The 20,616-nt window shown below is 38.6% G+C and overlaps 1 protein-coding gene across 1 annotated transcript in view; it reads right to left on the bottom strand.

Moving 5' to 3' along the window:
• Slc14a2 (solute carrier family 14 member 2) overlaps positions 1-12,438 on the bottom strand; it is a 427,138-nt gene extending 414,700 nt beyond the window's left edge. Inside the window, exons 1-2 of the mRNA XM_034518114.2 lie at positions 12,178-12,438; positions 2,239-2,369 (exon numbers count right to left, since the gene is read on the bottom strand). The gene's annotated coding sequence lies outside the window, so the exon portion shown is untranslated. The remainder of the gene's footprint in view (positions 1-2,238; positions 2,370-12,177) is intronic.
• Positions 12,439-20,616: the final 8,178 nt, after the last annotated feature.

Here is a 20,616-nt window from a genome sequence, read left to right as displayed (position 1 = left end):
ATCTTAGTGATAAAGTTAGAAGACTGGTTTTTCCAGAGTGTTATGCTGGGCACTGAAAGGAGCACCACAGAAAACAGATGAACATGGATTCTTAGCCTTACCCCATGAATAATGAGTTAATTGCAGCTTAAAATATAGGCACTGTGGTTTTCTTTTTTTATGAGACCTCCAGAAACATGTCATACTCAGGATTCTATAAACAGAACCTTTACTTCTCTTAGGAAGTCACTGCAATCCTATTTTATACCAAACACCTTCTCAGGCCATCTAGCCCTCACCAATTTCTCTCTTCTCTGAGTAGAAACAACTATTGCCTACAGTGCTCCCAGGGTGTGATCTGTTATGTACCCTTTGCTGTTCTTTGTTTGCTTAAGAAACATGGTCACATAGATAGTAAAATCCTCCAGGGTAGAGAAGAACATTAAGCTTTTCTTATTATCTCCAATTTGTAGCCTAGTGCCTGATCCGCAGTTCATAAGTGTTCAATAAATGTTTGCTGTTAATGAAGAGCTATTGTAGATTCATCTGAAATACAGTCTGGATAAAGACAATACAGGAATATCACAAATGATCATCTAACAAACATGGAAACCAAGAAATCAATGTGAGTGTTGCCTGAGCACCAAGTGAAAGACAAAATAACACCCCCCCTCCCACCCTACTCCAGCATCCAGAATCCTGACGGATTATACTACCTGAAATTGTCAATACAGACCAACTTAGTATCAATGATTTCTGAGTTGGAGAAGGGAATATCAGAGACTGTAATATTACAAAAGAGGTGGAGGAACAGAAAACTATTCTTAGAGAAACAAGATGCCATTGATAAAGAACCTGTTTGTAAATCCATGACTTCAAGCATAATGGAAGCGAGGAGCTTTTATTGCTTACTTCACAGTTTCCCAACCCAGAGACTGACATTCTGACACATCCCTTAAGATATGCAGGAGCCCAGCACTTACCCCATGAGTAACAGAATCGGAAGGTGAACTTGGGCATTCAATCTTTGCCAAAACAAACTCTGCTCTTTTAGATGAGTTATGTTCTTGCCATATGAGTTGAGTATGTTCATATGCATTATAATTTATGTCCACAAGGGAGAAAGGTAGAATATGATGTCTGCCCCATATTTTTCCCTTCTTCCACAAGATTTGGCTTATATAAGTAGTTGAAATATTATGATGAATATATTCAACTGATAAATCTCATTCTTAATTCTCATTATCTGCTGTCTACTTAGTCCTTTTTTTTTTTTTTTTTTTCCTGGATCATGGGAGCTTTAAGGTGGAAATCTCTGCAATTTTTATTGCAAAGTACTGGGAACAGAGGTAGCATAAGTATAAGGATGTTTTGCATGGCACCATGGGGTAATCTATAATATCAATACAAGTGTCTCTGAACCTGGGTGGGCATTTGGGACAGGTTAATAGGAGAATGAAGACCACTGGTTTTCTACCCTATTTATATATGACATACTGTTAAGTGAGAAGCCTAAATAGGGTAATTAATTTGTCTGATCATTTCATTGGAATATTGATAACAGTTTGAGTGAATTTTCATAGCATTTATTAGCTCTTCAGCCCAATTAACTAATCAGGAGGATATGCGTTGGTTTGTTTATTTCTTACCTTATCCAGGATAGTGTTTCTGGATCACCTCCCAGATTTTGAATAAGATAGCACACATGCATAATAATCATCTGTACAAATACAGCTGTGATGGTCTGGGTTTTCCCCACTTTTATTGACTCTTCTTGTGCATAAAATCCCACCCACTAAAGGAAATGACCATGAGCTAATCAAAAAGACATAGGATCAATTTCTACAACCAATTTGGTTTCCTCTGTGACCAAAAAAACACCAAGGCCAGCCAATCTCTTGGAAATGAATGGTCTATGGAATTGTGTAAATGCCAAAATTCTCCTTGAAAGTAGAACTTTACTATTTTTTCAGAGATAAAAAATGTAAAATGCTCCTGTGTTTAGATCTAGCCAGCCATTTTTGTTGTTATTATTTTTTTTATTGAGTCAAAGTTTCTCTATGCAGCTCTGGCTGTCCTGGAACTCACTCTGTAGACCAGGATAGCCTAGAGCTCAGAAGACCCACTACCTCTGCTTTCCAAGTGATGGGATTAAAGGTATGTGCCACCACTGCCCAGCTCATAAGCCATTCTTATAAGACATACAATTATCCTTCTAGGACCTGAAGACATAGACTTAAAAATGAAGCTTGTACTCACAGTCATTCAGGTCCGGTTGATGAAGTAGACTGAGGGGCTTCAAGCCTTGTCCTTGTTTGACAACAAGGGTAGGAAGATGTCAATGCGATGCACTCACATCCGGAAGCACTCAGTAAGAAAACAGAAAAGATCTAAAGAGAAATGCAGATTGCCTTATTCAGTATGGGCACTCTTTTGGGTGATGGAAGGACACTCCCCTCCCCTACTTCAAAAATGATGAGTGGAAGCAATGACTGGAACCACTATTCTGCATCATGGGGTAGAAAATGGAATTTCCCACTAGGTGGTGCTAGGACACATCCATGACTTCTGGGGTACTGTTATTTGTTTAAATGCCTTATTTTTATTGAATTATATATGCAATTCATGATTGTGTGGCAGCTTTTATGTCTTTGTAAATATGGTTCTATATAGTGTTCAAAATGAACACTATATAGAAATGAAGCTTGATATTGCAATGGGAGATATACCTGGAATTCCATAAATGTATGTTTTTATGAATGTGGTTTCATATGTGAATATGAGTGCATACAAAAGCATGTGCATATATGCATGCATACATGTTGTACCATGTAGGCCAATATCAGTGCAGGTGTAGACTGAAGCACATTGCTATAACAAAATGAAAGGACCATGGAGAAAGAGGACCAGACAATAGTGAGTGTGTACTGTACACTTCATTCACATCCTTAATTCACCCTCACAGGGACTGTGGAAAGCATCTATCATTACTCCATGTTTACTGAAGAAGAAAACTGATGGGCTTCATATAGGCTAAAGAACTGTCCCAAGGTCATATAGCTATGAGGTTGCAAGGCCTGGGTTGAAGTACAGTTCTGCTGTACATCAAAAGCAGACCACAGTTATACATCACTTAGGCATACTATAGTTTCTTATAGGGTACAAATAACTCCTGAGAATATGGTCCACAGTACATTTACACAAACAATATGGCATGTGCATTACATAAAAATAACATATATGCAAAAGTCTAATCTATGGTGGGCTGAACTATATACATAAGGATTGCATTAATAAAATAGTCTACCTTCCTTCTTTTTACTCCAACACAGTTATTACGTAATTCCACTACAGAAAAACACACAATCATGAATTGCATATATAATTCAATAAAAAATAAGCCATTTAAACAAATAACAAGCTTATTTTAAACTTGATATATCAAATCCACATATATAAGTAACTGAAGCCATTTACTGCTATCCTCATACAATGGCATTAGGTAACACAAATTCCACTTATGTTGCCTCTTTATATTTCAGAAAAAAGCATTTCCATTGAGATGATTGATACCCACTCAGGTATGGTCTGTTTTCATTGAAGACATTGTAATCTTTGAGCAGCAGCCTTTTAATTTTTTTTTCTTGTCCTGAAAGTACTATTTTGTAAATTGCATTTTTGTTGGACAGGTTAAATAATAATGTATACAGTGGGCATTTAGTACCGTGTCTGGCAAATGGAGAATGATGAATAAAAGCCAGCAATGGTATTTATGATTGCACTAGGAGGGGAAAAGCAGAAGAGCAAGAGGGAACTGGGGGAGGAGCAAAGTGTGTAGGAGGTGAGGCAGAGGCCAGAGAGAAAGCAGGTAGACTTGTAGGCAGGGCTAAAAGATGAAGGTGTCAATGTGTAGTCCCATTCTTAGTGGTAGTGTTTTTCTCCGAGGCTTCAGGAGAGGCATCTGAAACCATATAAAACTTTAAATACCTGCCTTGAACTGGAAAACTCAGCCTATTCTTTATCACAGGCTTTGATGTATAGTTCTATTTCCTCTTTTCCTCCCTCTTTCACTCCCTCCTTCCCCTCCCTTGGTCCCTCTCTTCCTCCTCCTCCTCCTCCTGTTTCTCCTATTCCTCCTCCTCCTCCTCCTCCTCCTCCTCCTCCTCCTCCTCCTCCTCCTCCTCCTGTTTCTCCTATTCCTCCTCCTCCTCTTCCTCCTCCTCCTCTTCCTCCTCCTCCTCCTCCTCCTCCTGTTCCTCCTGTTCCTCCTCCTCCTCCTCTTTCTCCTCCTCCTCCTCTCTCCTCCTCCTTCTCTTCCTCTTCCTCTTCTTTCTACCCCCTCTCTTTCACCTGAGATTGGTCAGCATTTCTATAGGTTGGGAAGAAATGCTGAGAACTGAGTTCCCAGCAGAGACATTGGGTTTGAAAAGGAAGAGGAGGGCAAGCATTATTTTATTTAGTTGTTCTTTGGGTCCCAGAAAGCATCTTGCTAACCTTGTTTACAGTTGTCTTTTAAAAAGTGAGAAAGGTGAACTCTAGAATTCCAATTTCAAATGGAAGCTAGAGAGGTTCCGTCACAGAAGAGACAAGAAAAAGTGGTGTTTTCTTGTATTTTTCAGACCCCCCCCCTCCCCACCCCTGAGCATTGGTACCACATGTCACAACCAAAGCAGAGGAGAAAATGTGAAAATCTTCTCTGATGCTTTCGAAAGTAAAATTTCACTTACAATGTTCCTAAGTAACTTTCTCGTGTGTTATTTAAAGCCTCAGTTTTCATTGTTTTTTTCATTTGTGTTGGAGAATGTTAGGGATTTACATGCTAATGAAGTGTAGAGTAATAAAAACTAGCCTTTACTCAGAACTCATTGTCTGTGCACAGATGTCCATGTTGTGAGTCATCTTATATTCAATAGAACTCTACAGAGTGGACACCATGTTACAGACAATAAATATGAGGCTCAGAAAAGTAAGTTGATAAAGTCATACGAGTAGTAGGTGGCAAAGCCAGGACTCAAGCCCTGGTGACTGAGGACAACATTTTCTGTGGTCTCCCTTCCTACAATTAGGTTACATGCACAACTTCAATGTCACTTCCACTACACAGTAGGTTTGACATAGAGAACTCATCTTTGCTTTCTGCAAAGGAATGTTGCCTTCAGGTTGTTACCCCCGGTAGGGAAAGCTTTATTTTATCCTGTCCACAGTTTGGTAGAAAGCTATGCTCTCATTTAGAAAGCCCCAGATCTCAATTTAAAAAAAAAAAGAAAAAAAGTCCTGCATAATTTCCTAAGCTTAAAAACCTGTGAGCAGAATCAACAGTTGAATATTTAAGGACACAGGGCTAGTCACTGACAAGACAGAGAAGACTTGTAACTCTAATGGGCTTCTCCATTCACACTTGCCTGACTCGTTCCTACTTATCCAATCACATGGGTATGAAAACTGTTAAAATGAGGGGAGGGGGAAACCTTAGCTTTGCCTCATTTCCAGAGGGTTTCCTGTGTTTTTAGAAAATGCTATAGCAAATTCTATGAGGAATACTGAGTGTGGCAGCCGTTAATGACTGTCGCAGAAAAAGGACATCCACTAAATAAGAACTGTTTTTGAATGAACCCAGATCTTTTTCTACAGTCTCTTTTGATCTGACCCCTGAAGTAGAACCGTGAGATAATTCACTACTGGGTCATAACTGGACTATAGCCTAGGTTGTCCACGACCAGGTTCATAATAATCTTTGATTCAATGTAACTTTAACAAATTTTCAAGAGGTTGGCTAATTAGTTAAATATATAGAAATGTATCCTTTCAAAATTGTTTGTTTGCCTGTCTGTTTTCTGGAGAAAAAGGAAAGAGAGAAAGAGAAAGAGAGAGAGAGAGGCAGAGAGAGAGAGAGAGAGAGAGAGAGAGAGAGAGAGAGAGAGAGAGAGAGAGAGAGAGAGAGAGAATGAGAATGTGTGGGATTAGGCAATTTGAAGGATCTGAGTGGGAGGAGTTTGGGGAGGGGAAATTTTGATCAGAATATATTGTATGAAAATGTTTAATAAAAATTATTTTGTAATGAGTGAAATTTCTCAAAAATCTTTCTATAAATTTTATACTTGGTTTTGCTCACAATTTCACAGGTTAAACAATATGTCCTTGTAAAATTCTCATTGATTTATTTTTAGAATTTCATATACGAATAAATTATGTTTCACCATACCTAATCTTCTTCTAACTCCTAACTCCTCCAATGCCTCTCCATCACCCTCTCAAATTTTTGTTCACATACATATATGTACATACACACACACACACACACACACACACACACACACACACTTCCAAATAGTGGTGCCTTGAGGTATTTGGAGCTCACCATTTGGACATGGGCAACCTGTCAGAGAGCTCACATCTAAAGAAATCTGATTCTCCATTCTCAGTAGCTATGGACTTTCTATACTGCTTCTACTTGGGGGTGGGTCTTTTTGAGCCCTCTAACCCCTTTCACGTTGGGATTTTGCAATAAATATATACATCAAAATTAAAACTAATAAAACTTTTATTTCTGTATCTAAAGTTTGATCATACACATATGACTGCTTATACATAAGCTGTTGAGGAAATGCCTCCATGAGATCCAGCAATAAGGCATTTTCTCAATTAGTGATCAAGGGTGGGAGGGTCCATTGTCGGCGGTGCCATCCCTGGGCTGGGAGTCCTGGGTTCTAAAAGAAAGCAAGCTGATCAAGACAGGGGAAGCAATCCAGTAGGTAGCACCCCTCCATGACCTCTGCATAAACCCTTTCCTACCGAACTTGCTTCTTGGTCATGATGTTTGTGCAAGAATACAAACCCTGATTAAGACAAGCCCCTACCCCATGTCTTGTACCAGGGATGCTGGCCAGTTTTGTTGTACCATACCCCATCTCCTTGCTCTTAGATATGAATGTCCATGAAGCAGTGTCTCAATTTGATTACATGGGAACTTTTCTTTAAACTTCAAGCATGGTGACAATGCTTCATCATTACAGAACTCAGATATACTTAAATTAATTATTGTAATAAAAATGTAGTGCATATTTTATTACAGAAGTTGAACATATTTTATTGCACACATAGACCTTTAAGAATCTCAAGGGTTTTTGTTATTGTTGTTGTTTTTTGTTTTGTTTTGTTTGGGATTTTTATATAGGAACAGCTTCAGGTAGGCATGACTCTGTGTCACTTCTGAATAGTTAAGTTTCTTCCTCTGCTCAGAGGTAACTGAAGGGCTCCATGGAGCTGAGGAAAAGAAAGAAAGACAATCTAGAATCAAAAGAGGCTGGGTGTTTTTAGCTGCCATCTTGTGTGATGTTGAGGTAAGACATTTAGTCTCTCTGAGCAACAGTTCCCTCTGCTGAAAATGGAGGTCTGACATGTAAACCTATATGGTTGTTGTGGGAAGAAATAGTGGTATTGCTGAGAATGTCCTGTAGATTACAGGAGCTCTACAAATGTTTACTCATGTTAGGGCTGGCACCCTGGGCACGGCTAGCTTTACTATGCCCCAGCAGAAATTTTGCTAGCTGCTCTAAATGTGCTTGTCATAAAATGTATGACTCTCTGTGTCTGTGTGACTCCTTTAGAAGTCTATTCTGTCTGTCATCTTCTAATGAGCAGTCTTCCCCCTCCTCTTCCCCCTCCTCCTTCTGCTTCTCCCTTTCCTACTCTTTCTCTTCTTCTTCCTCCTCCTCTTCTTCTCAAGAATCGTGTGAATATTTTGCAGTTAACTGATAAGATAATGGATCTTGTTATCATATTTTTTATACATAGATGTTGTTGTAACTCTCATATTTTGTCTTAAAGGGGAATTATTTTCTGTGTTTGCAGGCTGATTCTTGAATTACTCGTAGCAGCATATCCAAATGTTGTGGCTAAAATATCAGATTCAGATGTTGATTTTAACCTTGGACTTTCACATAAACACATGCACACACACACACACACACACACACACACCTTTTTTTATATTTTTCTGCTTTCTTTTACCTTCTCTTCCCCTTTCTCATTTTTATTTCTGTTTTCCCTTCCTCCCTTTATTCCTTCCTGCTACTAACTCTTTTACCTTCCTCATATCTCCTTTACCTCTCTATTTCTTCCTTTCTTCTTCCAGAAGTTTGTAACAGTCAAATCAGAAAATGTAACATGAGTCTTTGGTGGCAAGTTTTGCTTCTTCCCTATCTGAGCCTGAGATGCCTGAAAAGCCTTTTCATTGCTCACAGAGATAGATTTTTCAGTAGAATATATTTAATTATATGTTATTTATCAATCAGGTCCAAAGATAAACTATTGGGTTAATGTATTATCTACTTTGCATTCTTGGACCAAAGCCCTTTTCCTATGTATTCCACAGTCCAGAGAGTGATAGGTTTCCTATGTGATGGGAATCACCTAATTGGATCTGAGTTCACATAAAGACCCTTATTCCCAGGATGGCTCCAAAGGATAGTGTTCTCCTATTTTTCAAATGTCCACAGTTTATGGATCATTGACCTGATAACACACCAGCATATGCTCTAGATATTCTTAGTGGTTTTTTCCACACACTGTCACCCAGAGCTCTCCCAACTGGGATCCTAACAGCTTAAATTATTTTATTTTCATTTAAGATACGATATTTCATCTTTCTTTGAAAGGTATAAATTCTAAGTAAGTGATAACCCCTGGGAAATAGTAAATTAATTTCTATCTATATCTTATTAACAACACATGTTCATAGACCTCCTATAACTTCAATAAAAGTATTGCACTTACACAATTTATAAAGTATTTCAGATTGAGGCTAGACTTGGTAGATCAAAGTCTTTTAAATCAGGTATCTTTTGTTCTCTCTCTCTCTCTCTCTCTCTCTCTCTCTCTCTCTCTCTCTGTGTGTGTGTGTGTGTGTGTGTGTGTGTGTGTGTGTGTGTGTGTAGTGTATATCCATGCACTATGTTTTTCAGAAGGGACTTTGTTAGCACTTCCTTTATCAAATGTACCACGTTTCATATGAATAAGTGGGATCTAGCCTTCTACATTTCTAATTCTGCATTCTTCATTAAAAAACATGTCCTCCTGTGGTTGACACAAACTACCCATAATACAGGGAATATTCTGAGACAAGGCCTAGAATTTTATCTCCTTCCCACCTCCCCCCCCCCCCCCCCGCCATCACATCTACTAAGACAACTCTCTTCTTCATTTCAGGATAAAGACCTCTATGTCACTAGTACAGATGAAACCACATGCTTTGTTCCTCTGCGTCCATGAGAGGACTGCCACCCACCATTCTCTCCAAGTCATGTTGTCAACTCATACTCTAATGAAAAGTCTTCTGTGTAACTCAGAGCTCTAATTAAGACCAGTGATCTGACACATGAATTTTCCTTTTACCCTCCTTTGCCTCAGAACTTCCTGAGTACTCTCTCTTGTACTGAATGGAGGTGTCTAGAAGATTTCTTTGTGGAAACAGCAGAGATTTACTTGTGTTAAATATTCACTCTATTTCCTGACTAAAAGCTAATATATTTCAGAACACATCCAGTTAGGTGTCTTCTCTACCAGCCTTTGCCCTTTGAAGCATTCTGTCTTCCATAGGATCATTACATATCTACACGAGAAAGACTGAAGAGATTTTTTAACCCCCCTTAATAGGGTCTGGACTGATGGATTTTAGACCCAATGCAAACAGTGAAGCCTTGGATGTTATGTCTTTGAATCGCACCTACCCAATCTATTTTTTTTTTCATCAAGGGCTCATAAGTACCACAACAGCCATGACCTTTTCCCTACTTCTGTGTTTAACCCCCAGTGGTCTTCATTATATTGCTCTGTTCAACAAATGTGGATGTCCAGCTCTTTCAGCTCCTTCTATCCCCAGACAATTTAGAGTTGACTCTAATAAAATGTTTTGCAACTTACAGCATAAAGTCGTTAAAGACTCTCTGTCAGATAATTGATAAAAAGAACAGTGTAACCAGCTCTTAGTGGCCATTGGCTCAAAGTTCATACACCTATACGTGTAAAAATCATACCTCAATCTCCTTTAACCAGGTGGTATGGGGATACCATCCACCAGCAAAGGGACGGTGATGCTAATCTCTGATCCTCTTTACTATCTGACAGATGATACTGCTGGAGGATTGCCCAGGTCATAACTATAACTTGGATGCTAAGATACAGAGAGCATCCCTTTACACTATGTTCCCTGCCCAGCACCACACGGATACTCTGACCTAATTTTACACCATAATCATGGACATGATTGTGACTGTATATATTTCCTGCTTTTTTGCTTAGGCTTTTGAGCAAGGCTAAGAGGGCAGGTACCCAAGGCATGTGCCTCCTTGAACACTCTCACATACTAAGTTCACCCGGGTTCCATAATGTCTTTTGATGAAATGTTAGTGTAGATGCAGGCATAAAGCAGAGGATAATCTTCAGAAAGCCATTTGGGTAGGTACTTTCCCTAGAAATTATAGTTTTAAACCTCCTCGAGCAGAGGTTAAAATTTGGAAGCTGTTTTAATGTAATGAAAATTCATTGGTTGAACTTGACTCAATAAAATCAAATCATGGCTTACTTGCCTAAATAAAATTTCCCTTGACATTAGTTAGCCTAAATATAAGACAGTAATTTCTAAACTATTTTTCTTTTATTGTTAATGAAACTTAACATTAAGCTTTTTTAGGCATAATAAATTTACAGTACCTGTTTTAATCTTAGAAATGCTATTTACAAGTCAAAATAAGGATACATGGTCACTCTGCTTACCTTTAAGCCTAAAGTTATACTTACTTTAAACAGAGCAGCATACAATGTTAGCAGAACAATTGACTCCAACTGTTGGTGGAGTCAACCGGATGTTTCACAGTACACAGAAAGCTGCATAGAGTAGCAGCTTAACAATCCACAGTGAAGAGGGAACATGCAATCCGACATACAAGAATCTTTTCACCTCACAGATGTCCAATTAGGCTTGATAGTAAGAACAGATCTCCAAGAAGGTGGATGGGTTAGGTTTAAAGATATTCTCTTGTTTGCCTATCAGGAGCCTCAAGAAGTTGATATTTGAGGCTAGGATCATGGCTCAATTGGAAAAGTGCTTACCACACAAGAATAAGGGTCTGAGTTTGATTCCCCCACCATATAAAAAAAATATGCCAGGGTCACAGGCTCATGCCTGTTTTCCACTGCAGGGAAGACACAGACAGGAGGAGCCTGGGGCTTACTTAGCCAGTCTCCTAAATCAGTGAGATCCAGGATCATTGGGTGACTCTGCCTCCAAAAGAGTGACTAGGGAACACACCTGACATAGACCTCTGTATACCTATGGGACTTCACACACACACACACACACACACACACACATACACACACACACACACACACACACACACATACACACACATGAAGTTGATATTTTCCTGTTCCAGGAAGTCACTTAAATTCTTTGGGGGTTTGCTTCAAATTTTAAAATTATTTTTTCTGGGCTAATCACAAATAAAAGAGAGTCTGCTTATTATTTACATGAATATTAAATAAATCATTATCACACCTAGTATATTTTATGTGCCTAAAAGCCTCTCCAGTACAATGCATATTTCTAGCACTACAGAAAGAAATATAAATTATCAACATTCACTCTTTGAGCTGTGTAAAATAACTCTCAGATTATGGCACTAAACACTCAATATTCTGGCATCTACACGGGCTTGCTGGAAAATTCATGCTATCACATTTGACATACCCGTTCTCTCAGGTGAAATACTCTGGGAAAACTCTATAATTCATTACGTTGCTGAATAATTAGATCATCTTCTAGTACAAGGCTACATTTTAAATGACCATTTTAACTCTATAAATTAGAATGGGACTAAGAATATGAGGGTCTTGAAGAGAAACTAAGGAGTCACTTACTATGAAATAACAGCTGTGTAATCTCATACTATGAAGACTCGTTCTCAAAAGGCATACATAGAATTTCTATTATTGGTGAATAAGGTCTTCAAATGTTTCAACTAAAATGTATTATATAGAAATGAAACATACATGCTGTGGTACATTTCTTCTTTGGAGGGTGAGGCAGAAAAGAAAAGGAAATTTAGAAGCTAATATTCACCCCATCAACAAACAGAAGGGATGAAAGTTCAAATGTTATGGAGAGGAGATGAAGTCAGACAAAGGATTAAGCCTTACCTCCCATCTCCCAAACTTTGCGGTGATGACCTTGTGGAGCTGATGCTGTCACAGAGACCACCTTACATATGATCTTGCAGTCTTCCTTGAGAGTTCAAGGCAGAAAACAGAGCCAGCCTAGAAGGCAAGTGGGTGTCCCAATGTCTGCTGTCCTGGCTGTCTGTCTTTCTTCTGTTTCAGCTACTCTGCACTACACTGGGTTTGCCATTCTGGAAGACCTGCTTTTGAAGTATTAATCTCATCAACATCTTGTTCTCCTTCAGTCGTCAAGTGATATGTAAGGACCAGAGTGTGTTTTCATTGGAGGATTTGCTTCTTACTGAGTGCCCGGACAACCCATCCCAGTTCTCTGGTTTGAGCCATTGGATGTCTGTGCATCCCGTGGGCATGTTCGTTCTGCTTGGCCTCCCTTCCTACCACGTTGTTTCCTCCTTCCCACCCTTCTCTTTACACATTACTGAGAGGTTAAATTTTTACAAATCATATGTTCATAAGACATTTTTTTTTTTGTCTTCAAATTGATAGAAGATAAGGAGGACTCATAACCTGGCCATTCAGGGTGGAAAACTCCATTGGAGATCTTGAATGTCAGTACACGAGCATGCTTGCTCATAGGTTTCAGGTGGGAGAAAACGTTTTTAAAAAGCAAAGAAACTGAACGCACACACACACACACACACACACACACACACACACACACGATTAAAAATAATAAAGGTAGATCTTCAAAAGGCCAAAGAAAACTTCCCAGTTGGAGCTGGCACCTTTATTTTTGAGAGGACCAGAATGAAGCTGCCAACTATAGTTACTTTATGACTGAAGTACCTTATACTCAGGAGCCGAGAATATCACTTGGCTTTACCATGTTCATGTCATCTTCATGATCATTATATCAAAAAGGTCTTTATTCCCTAACACCAACTTGCACAAATTTGCTGTGAGTACAGGAAGAAAACAGAAACTCAGCATTCACTATTTCTTTTGAACATCATGTATTGTTCCCTAGATTTACCTAAAATCTTGGACTTTATTTTGCAGACCTTATAACAGCTATGACTTTGTATTAAAGACCAACTGTCTTTAAACCTCAGTACCCACTCCTCACCTTTGGAAATGGAATTGTTTTTCCAATGGTTCTGTAAGCTGTCCTTTGGGCTTTTGCTATATCTATAGCAACCACACTGTTGTGGAGACTTGTAAATAAGCAAGACTTTGGAGACTGGGCACATATGAAAGATACATTGTAACAATACACATTTTAGTTTCTTGGTTTAAACTAAAAACGGTAGCTTATTAAAAGTCACAGTGATATTCCCCTTGGCTCTGATTAAAGATAAGTCTATTTCCTTAAATTTAATACACACATAAAGGAGAAAATAAATAAATTTATTATATTTAATTTGATCTTGCGTTCTTGTATTTAAGAATTTCTCAAGTGGTAGTTCAATAGTAAACTCATCTTTAAAAGAATTGTGTGGTCTCAACTAGCAGAGAAAGGTGGCCTTATAATCCTGGCTGCATTTCCTATATTTTCCTAGGGGTGACATGTCCATTTAGAAGGTTTCTCTTTTCAAAGAAATTCTGTGACTTCATGAAGCCTTTTATCTATTCTTAGTATTCCTGTGAAACTGACAGAAGAAAGAACACCAAATATTTTATAAGTGAGGATAAATAAGAAAAATAATGTCTAGTTATGTTGAATTTAATTTAACATTTCCTCTTAGTCAATAATCTACTTACTGAAAGAAATCTTGGCCCTTCAGACAAATTAGTGATTTGAGGTCTGGGACATGTATATAATGTTCCAAGAAACTTTCACACTTCCAGAAAGGAAGGAAAGAATGAAGGGAGGGAGGAAGGAAGGGAAGGAGAAGAAAGAGAGAGAGAGGAAAGTCAGTTTAAAATACACACACACACATACACACACACACACACACACACAAATATGAGCATGTCAAAGATATATCAAGAGCTCCCCATTACCAGAATTGGAACAGTTTGGCAAGCAAAATGAAGTCAGCTGGGGGAAATCCATAGGTATACAATGATGTAAAGAAATGATTAAATAGATAATGAACTGTTTTGTCCTGTGTACACTAATATTAATTGGGATGTGCCTTGGATAAATGGCTCTGTTTTCTGGGATTTAGTTTTCTTGACTGATAAATGGAGAGCCCTCGTGGTAGAGGAAGAGTTCATATTTAATATCTCCTCAAAATCAAATAAAGTAGACTGTAATAACCTCATGCTTTAAAATAAATAATAAAAATTCAATATTAATAAAATGAAGAAAACCTACAGGCATGGGCAGAGACTGAAGCCCCATGGTCCCAGTGAGATGAAACTGGATGAGACCACATGAAGTGGTTGAGCTGGTCCTTTAAATAGATAGATGTGAGTTACTGACTGGGCTATGACTGGCCTCCTTGTTTGCCCAAGTCCAACATCAACATTAACGTTCTCACTTGGAGCTAGACCTCAGGATAGCAAGTATGTACAGGCACCAAGAATGTAGTTGTCACTTCTGCCATAGAGGAGCATTCTCTAAATTGTTAAGATAAGCTTTTCCATCAGTGCAGACAACCAGGAGCCATAGAGTGACGTGATTACAAAGTGGTCTTCAAAGAAGGGAGCATAAGAGAAACTCCATAGGAAATGAAAGAAAACTTACAGATGGGCAAATTCTTAGAGAGGGAAGCCCAAATAGTGGGGAAGCCTGAAAAGAAGTTTTGGGTTCATTCTGTGTTTCCACTTTTCTTTGGATTCTTCAGGATATAACAGATGAAAGTGGGAAATTCAACAGCAAGTTAAAAACTAGCCTGGTATCACCAAAGCCATTAGAAAACACAAGGTAGAGAGAACTGAGGTAATTCCCCAGGATAAGGAATGATGCAGTGATGAAGAAAAATGAGAAAAAAAGTTAAGCATTTATGGGAACCAACATGTGTTTAATAATAAGAAAATAAATAACAAGGAAGAAGGGCTGAGAGGTAATGGCTGTTATTTTCCAACACTCACGCAATAGGAGGTTTCGATGAGAGACAATGTGTGCAGACAATGGAAGGAAGAAAAATAAGCCCACACATGGATGTAACAATGGAAAAAAGGCTGTAAGTCCCACTAGAAGAGACAGTTGTTCAAAGAGTACAGCAATCACGGTGACAGCCCATTTGTCACTAATCAAAGACCTTGTTCAAAGCTCTGTAGAAAAATAGCTGTGAACAGAGACGTCTGTGCCTTTCAGGAAATGTAAAATGAAGTATCTGTAGACATGGAAGGACTGAGTTCAACACTCAGATCTTTGAACTATTAAAGGATATAATTCATGAAGAAAAATTTACAATTAAGGGGCAGGATTTGAAAAAGTTGTTGAAGAAAAGAAAGCAGTTTATGATGTGTATAAAATACACAGGTGTTGGTGGTAAACAGGCAAATAATGAAACTTCCTTTTAGCTTGAAAACGTGTCAGCATTGAAATTTGAGATGGCAACGGCATGCAAATTAGGAGTGGAGCATCTCAGGAGTGTGAAGTGTTCTGAGTAAGGGCTTTCATTGAGTACATGACTGAGAATTAACAATGGACAGAAGTATCAAAAATTAAGGCCAGACATAAAATGCATAACTTACAAATAAGTATAAGAAGGCAAGGGCCAAAAGAAAATTATATTAATCAGATAAAGACTAAACAATTTTCAAGATAATAATTTATGTTTACCTTTGATACATATTATATAAAAATCTAAAACCCTAGTCAGATATTAGGATATATACATACCATACATGTGACCAACTCTGTAGAATATTTTCAATAGTTTAAGAAAGTCAAATTTACTAATTTCATGATTGTATTTCAATACTGGGCAAAGGGTCCAATAAAACTTCCACTTTGTAACGTCTGTATTACTTATTAAAACAGTGATAAGATAAACACAGTGGACTATCCATGCTGATTAAATTAGGAAGATGGAGGCCTGGTTATTATATTTTCCTTTGTATACCTCCTGGCTTTATTTTTAACAAACTGTGTTTGGGCTGGGTTATTTCTTCCCTGTCTAACCATACATACATTCTAAACTGGCCCCTAAGTGCCTAGGGAGGTACAGGTAAAGCCTGGATCAGCACCAAAGTTTTCTATTGGTCAAGCCTGTGGTTCTTTCCATGACACCAGGCTACTTAGTGTTCTACTTAAAATCAATACTAGCCATTCCCTGGGACAGAAGATTTTGAAAGGTTCCTATAGTCTCTTGGTGTTCATTTTTCTTTGACTCTCAATGCTTAGGTTGTACCAATTTACCCTGGAGAGGTTCTTCAGAGCCTTAATTGAGAACCACAAAAGATAGGAAGATCTTTAAGTGAGTAGCCCTGAATAATTTCCCTTAGCGGTAGCTCTTCGGAATTTCATTTTCAACATGAATGGTCACACTTCAAGCAATGAATGAGAAGCATTGTTCAGGGGGAAATGACGCACTCATCTCTGGAGAGCTGCTGAGAGTCCCGGAGCCACTTAAGAGTGCGTCAGCATTTTCATCAGAAGCCCATCAGTGAGGAGGGTGGAGGTGGGGTGGGGAGCGCCCGGAGGTTGCTTCCGGAACTAATTTGCTGAGTCATGGCTAAGCAGAAGCAGCATAATGAGACCCACGGGGGGGGGGGGGGCGGGGAGGGGATGGCGTCACAAACATAAACATCGGCCTTCTCTGGCAAGAACGACTCTTTCTGTCCTTTTTTTGACCCCGAATGTGTTCCTTGTTGGAGTCTTGTTTTCCTGCTTATGAAACTTTCTTATTATCAGTTTTTCATCAATAGGTTTTACTTTTCTTTCTGGGTGGATAAAACATTAGGGGAGGGAGAAGGTCTCATTGATCCTGCAGCTCCTTCTATATTGATCTGACTGCGGCACACCATGGGTTCTGAAATACAGTAACCGAATGTGAAAGGTGACCCATAATCTAAGATTTAATCATAATTTTACCTATAATGAGAGTTTCATGGCACTGATTCACTCCCAGATTAAAGGGTTGCCTGGAACAGATAGCAGTTTTATCGTCTGTTCTTCTAGAATGCTATGATGAAGGATAAAAGGTATATGATACACACACATTTGTGAGTTTATGTTGTTTGGCCATGGAATGTTATGTGCTGAAGATGTCTGAAACCAGTTCACAGCCAAGGAGTAAGTAGCCCAAGCCTAGCCCAAGTCCATCTTAGAGAAATTCTTCTCCGTCAGCACATCCTGTTCAGCAGCCCCTGAACTCTTAATATTTAGTATTTACTGGGCTCTTATTTAAATGGCTTGTTGGTCTATGAGCTATTCCAAGGGTATTTTACTCGCCATGCAGATGGTGGAGCTCCTGGAGAGCAGCCCTGGTTTCAGGTCTGAAGCACTTGGAGTAGACAGCTGAGAGCATACAAGGGACTGGAGAATCAGCTCCACACTGGTTGCCTGTTTTTAACTCACTGCACCAGAGTAACACTCCTGGGCTGGGGCTTCTTCAAAGCTACTGAGTTGGTTAATTGGGTTAAATCACAAAGTAAGCCCAGATGATTTACAATAGCATTCTTCTCAGTCCTGGAAAACAAGGACTTAAAAAATCTTTAAAATGCTCTTTAACATGACCTTAAAGTAGATTTAGGCTTAGTAGGAAAACCTAACTGATGCTCATCAGTGTGATACATACATATGTGTGTGTGTGTGTGTGTGTGTGTTATGTGTATATGTATATTCATACATTCTCAGGTACTCCTTATTGCATATATATGTATATATATATATGTATACATATGTATATATATGATACTCTTTATTGCATATATGTATATATGTACATCTGCCTATTTGCATATTTGTGAGTATATGCACTTGCAGATGCATATGTGTGTGCACCTGCAAGTGGAATCTGAAGGTGGTTGACATAATCGGTTGTTTTCATTGGTAGTTCTTTCATATCTATCTCCACCTTCAAAAATTAATCAGAAGAGATAAAGAAGGACACTTCATTCTGATCAAGGGAACAACCAACCAATAAGACACTGAAATTCTAAACTCATATATAACAAACTCAGGTGTCCACAAAGCATACCACTGGACTTTAAGGCACAGGCTCACTCCAACACACTGAGAGCAGATGATTTTTATACCTGAATTTCTTCAAAGGCCATCAAACAACAACAAAAAATAAACAGAGAGCCATTAGAGTGATGTGATATCAGAGATCAAAAGGACCTAACAGACACCTACAGAATAGTTCACACAAACACCAGAGAACACACATTTTTTGGGTAGTCTATGGGAGTTTCTCTAAAATAGACTACACAGTGGGACACAAAGCAAATCTCAACAATTACAGGAAAATTAAATAGTTACAACTCAATCAAGCTCAAAATCATAGCAAAAAGAAAACCTCTTTTAAAATGGCTCAAACTTTGGGAGTTTAAGCAACACACTACTGAATGATGAATGAGTCAAAGAAAAAAATCAAGAAGGAAGAATTCAACCAAATGAGAATGAAACAGAGTGAAACAAACCTCTGGAGCACATAGAAAGCAAAGGTGCACTGAGAGCAGTAAATTCCTATATTAAAAACTGCAAAGAGTCCAAATAACTTAATAATGTGCTTTAAGTGTTTAGAAAAACAAGAAGTAACCAAACCCAAAATCAGTAGATGGGAAGAGATACTAAAATTAAGGGCAGAGAGAGTTGGGCTAAAGGGAAGGAAGCTACCGCAACCTAATCAAGGTTAGATGTACCACATACAGCCACCATAATCCCAAATGGAGAACACCTTTAAGTAATCCCATTGGAATCAGGAATGAGACATAGGTGGACAAGGGTGGAGACTCACTCTGTTTCAATCTTGCATCCAAAGCACTGCATTCTCTAAGGCAGTAAACGAGAGAGGAACATTGAAAGCATACAGAGAAGACCAGAAGTCAAAGGATGAACAAATCAGATGACATGATATTATACATTAAAGATTCCAAAGATTGCACCAGCAAACCTGGTGAATTAGGAACACGTCCAGAAAAGTGGCAGGGTACAAAACTAACTTACAAAACTCAGCAGCCTTTGTATGTACAAATGATGACTGCACTAAGAAAGAAAGCAGAAACTATAGCCCACGCACCAAACAACAGCAGTGAGGCCCGCCTACATCCTCACAAATGCATCTAACAGAGGAAGTGAAAGACATTGAAAGTGAAAACTTTAAATTCATTAAGAAAGTGGGGACAGCACTAAAAGGTGTAAAACCTCCAATGTTTGTGATTTGGAAAAATTAATAGTGTGAAAGTCATCATACTACTAAAAATGACTTACAGATTTAGTGCAGTCCCAGTAAAGATCCCCATAGCACTCTTCACAGAGACAGTAAAGAAAAGTCTCACAATTCATACAATACAAGACCCTGGATAGCCAAAGCAACCCTGAATAAGAAGAATAATACTGGAGGGACTGCTATACTAGGTTTCAAGTTATACAGAGAGCCATAGTAGCAAAATAGCATGGTACTGGTACAAAAACAGAAATGTAGATCAATGGAAGAGAATAAAAGAGCCGTACTTAAACCCACACAATTACAGCCACCTGATATTCAACAAAGATGCCAAAAGGACATTCTGGAGGATGGCCAGCACCCTGAATAAACAGTTCTGGGAAAGCTGAATGTCCTCAAGTAGAAAAATGAAACTGGAGTCTTATCTCTCACCTTGTACAAGAATCAACTTCAAGTGGATCAAAGGCTTCAAAGTGAAACCCAAAACTCCAAGACTGCTAAAAGAATACCTAGAGAGTATCGTATAAGACATAAGTACAGGAAAAGACTTTCTGAATAGGACTCCATTTGCTCAAGAATTAATGCCAACAACAGGGACCTCATGAAACTAAAAACCTGTGTTGCAAAGGAAATGATCCGGTGAAAAGAATACAAATCCACACAGACTTGGAGGAAATCCTTGCCAGATACACATCCAGTAGAAAATTAGTATCCATAATTACAAAGGGCTCCAAAACAAAACATCAAGAAAATAAACCACTCAATCAGAGAATGGCCGTGAGACAGAAATAGAGTTCTCAAAAGAAGAAATAAAAGTGGCCAAGAAACACCTTTAAAGGTGTCAGTAACCTTAGCAATCAGAAAAATTCAAATCAAAAACATTTTAGGTTTCATTTTATCCCAGTCAGAACGGATAAGATTGAGAAAAACATGACAAGAAATTTTGGTAAAAATGTGGGAAAAGGGAAATATTTATAGACCAATGGTAAGAATGGAAACTGGTACATCCACTGTGGAAAATTGATGTGCAGATTCTGTTGAAAGCTACGAACAGACCTAATGTATGACTCAGCTATACCACTCCTGGGCATATTCCCATATACAACACCCCATGTCTTATGACAGAGACACTTGCTCATCCATGTTCATTGCTGCTCTAGTCACAGGAGCC

Source organism: Arvicanthis niloticus, chromosome 14 (assembly GCF_011762505.2).
Source record: "Arvicanthis niloticus isolate mArvNil1 chromosome 14, mArvNil1.pat.X, whole genome shotgun sequence".
NCBI lineage: Eukaryota > Metazoa > Chordata > Mammalia > Rodentia > Muridae > Arvicanthis > Arvicanthis niloticus.
Note: the sequence above shows the minus strand (reverse complement) of the source record. Positions and strands in the feature narration are given on the sequence as shown.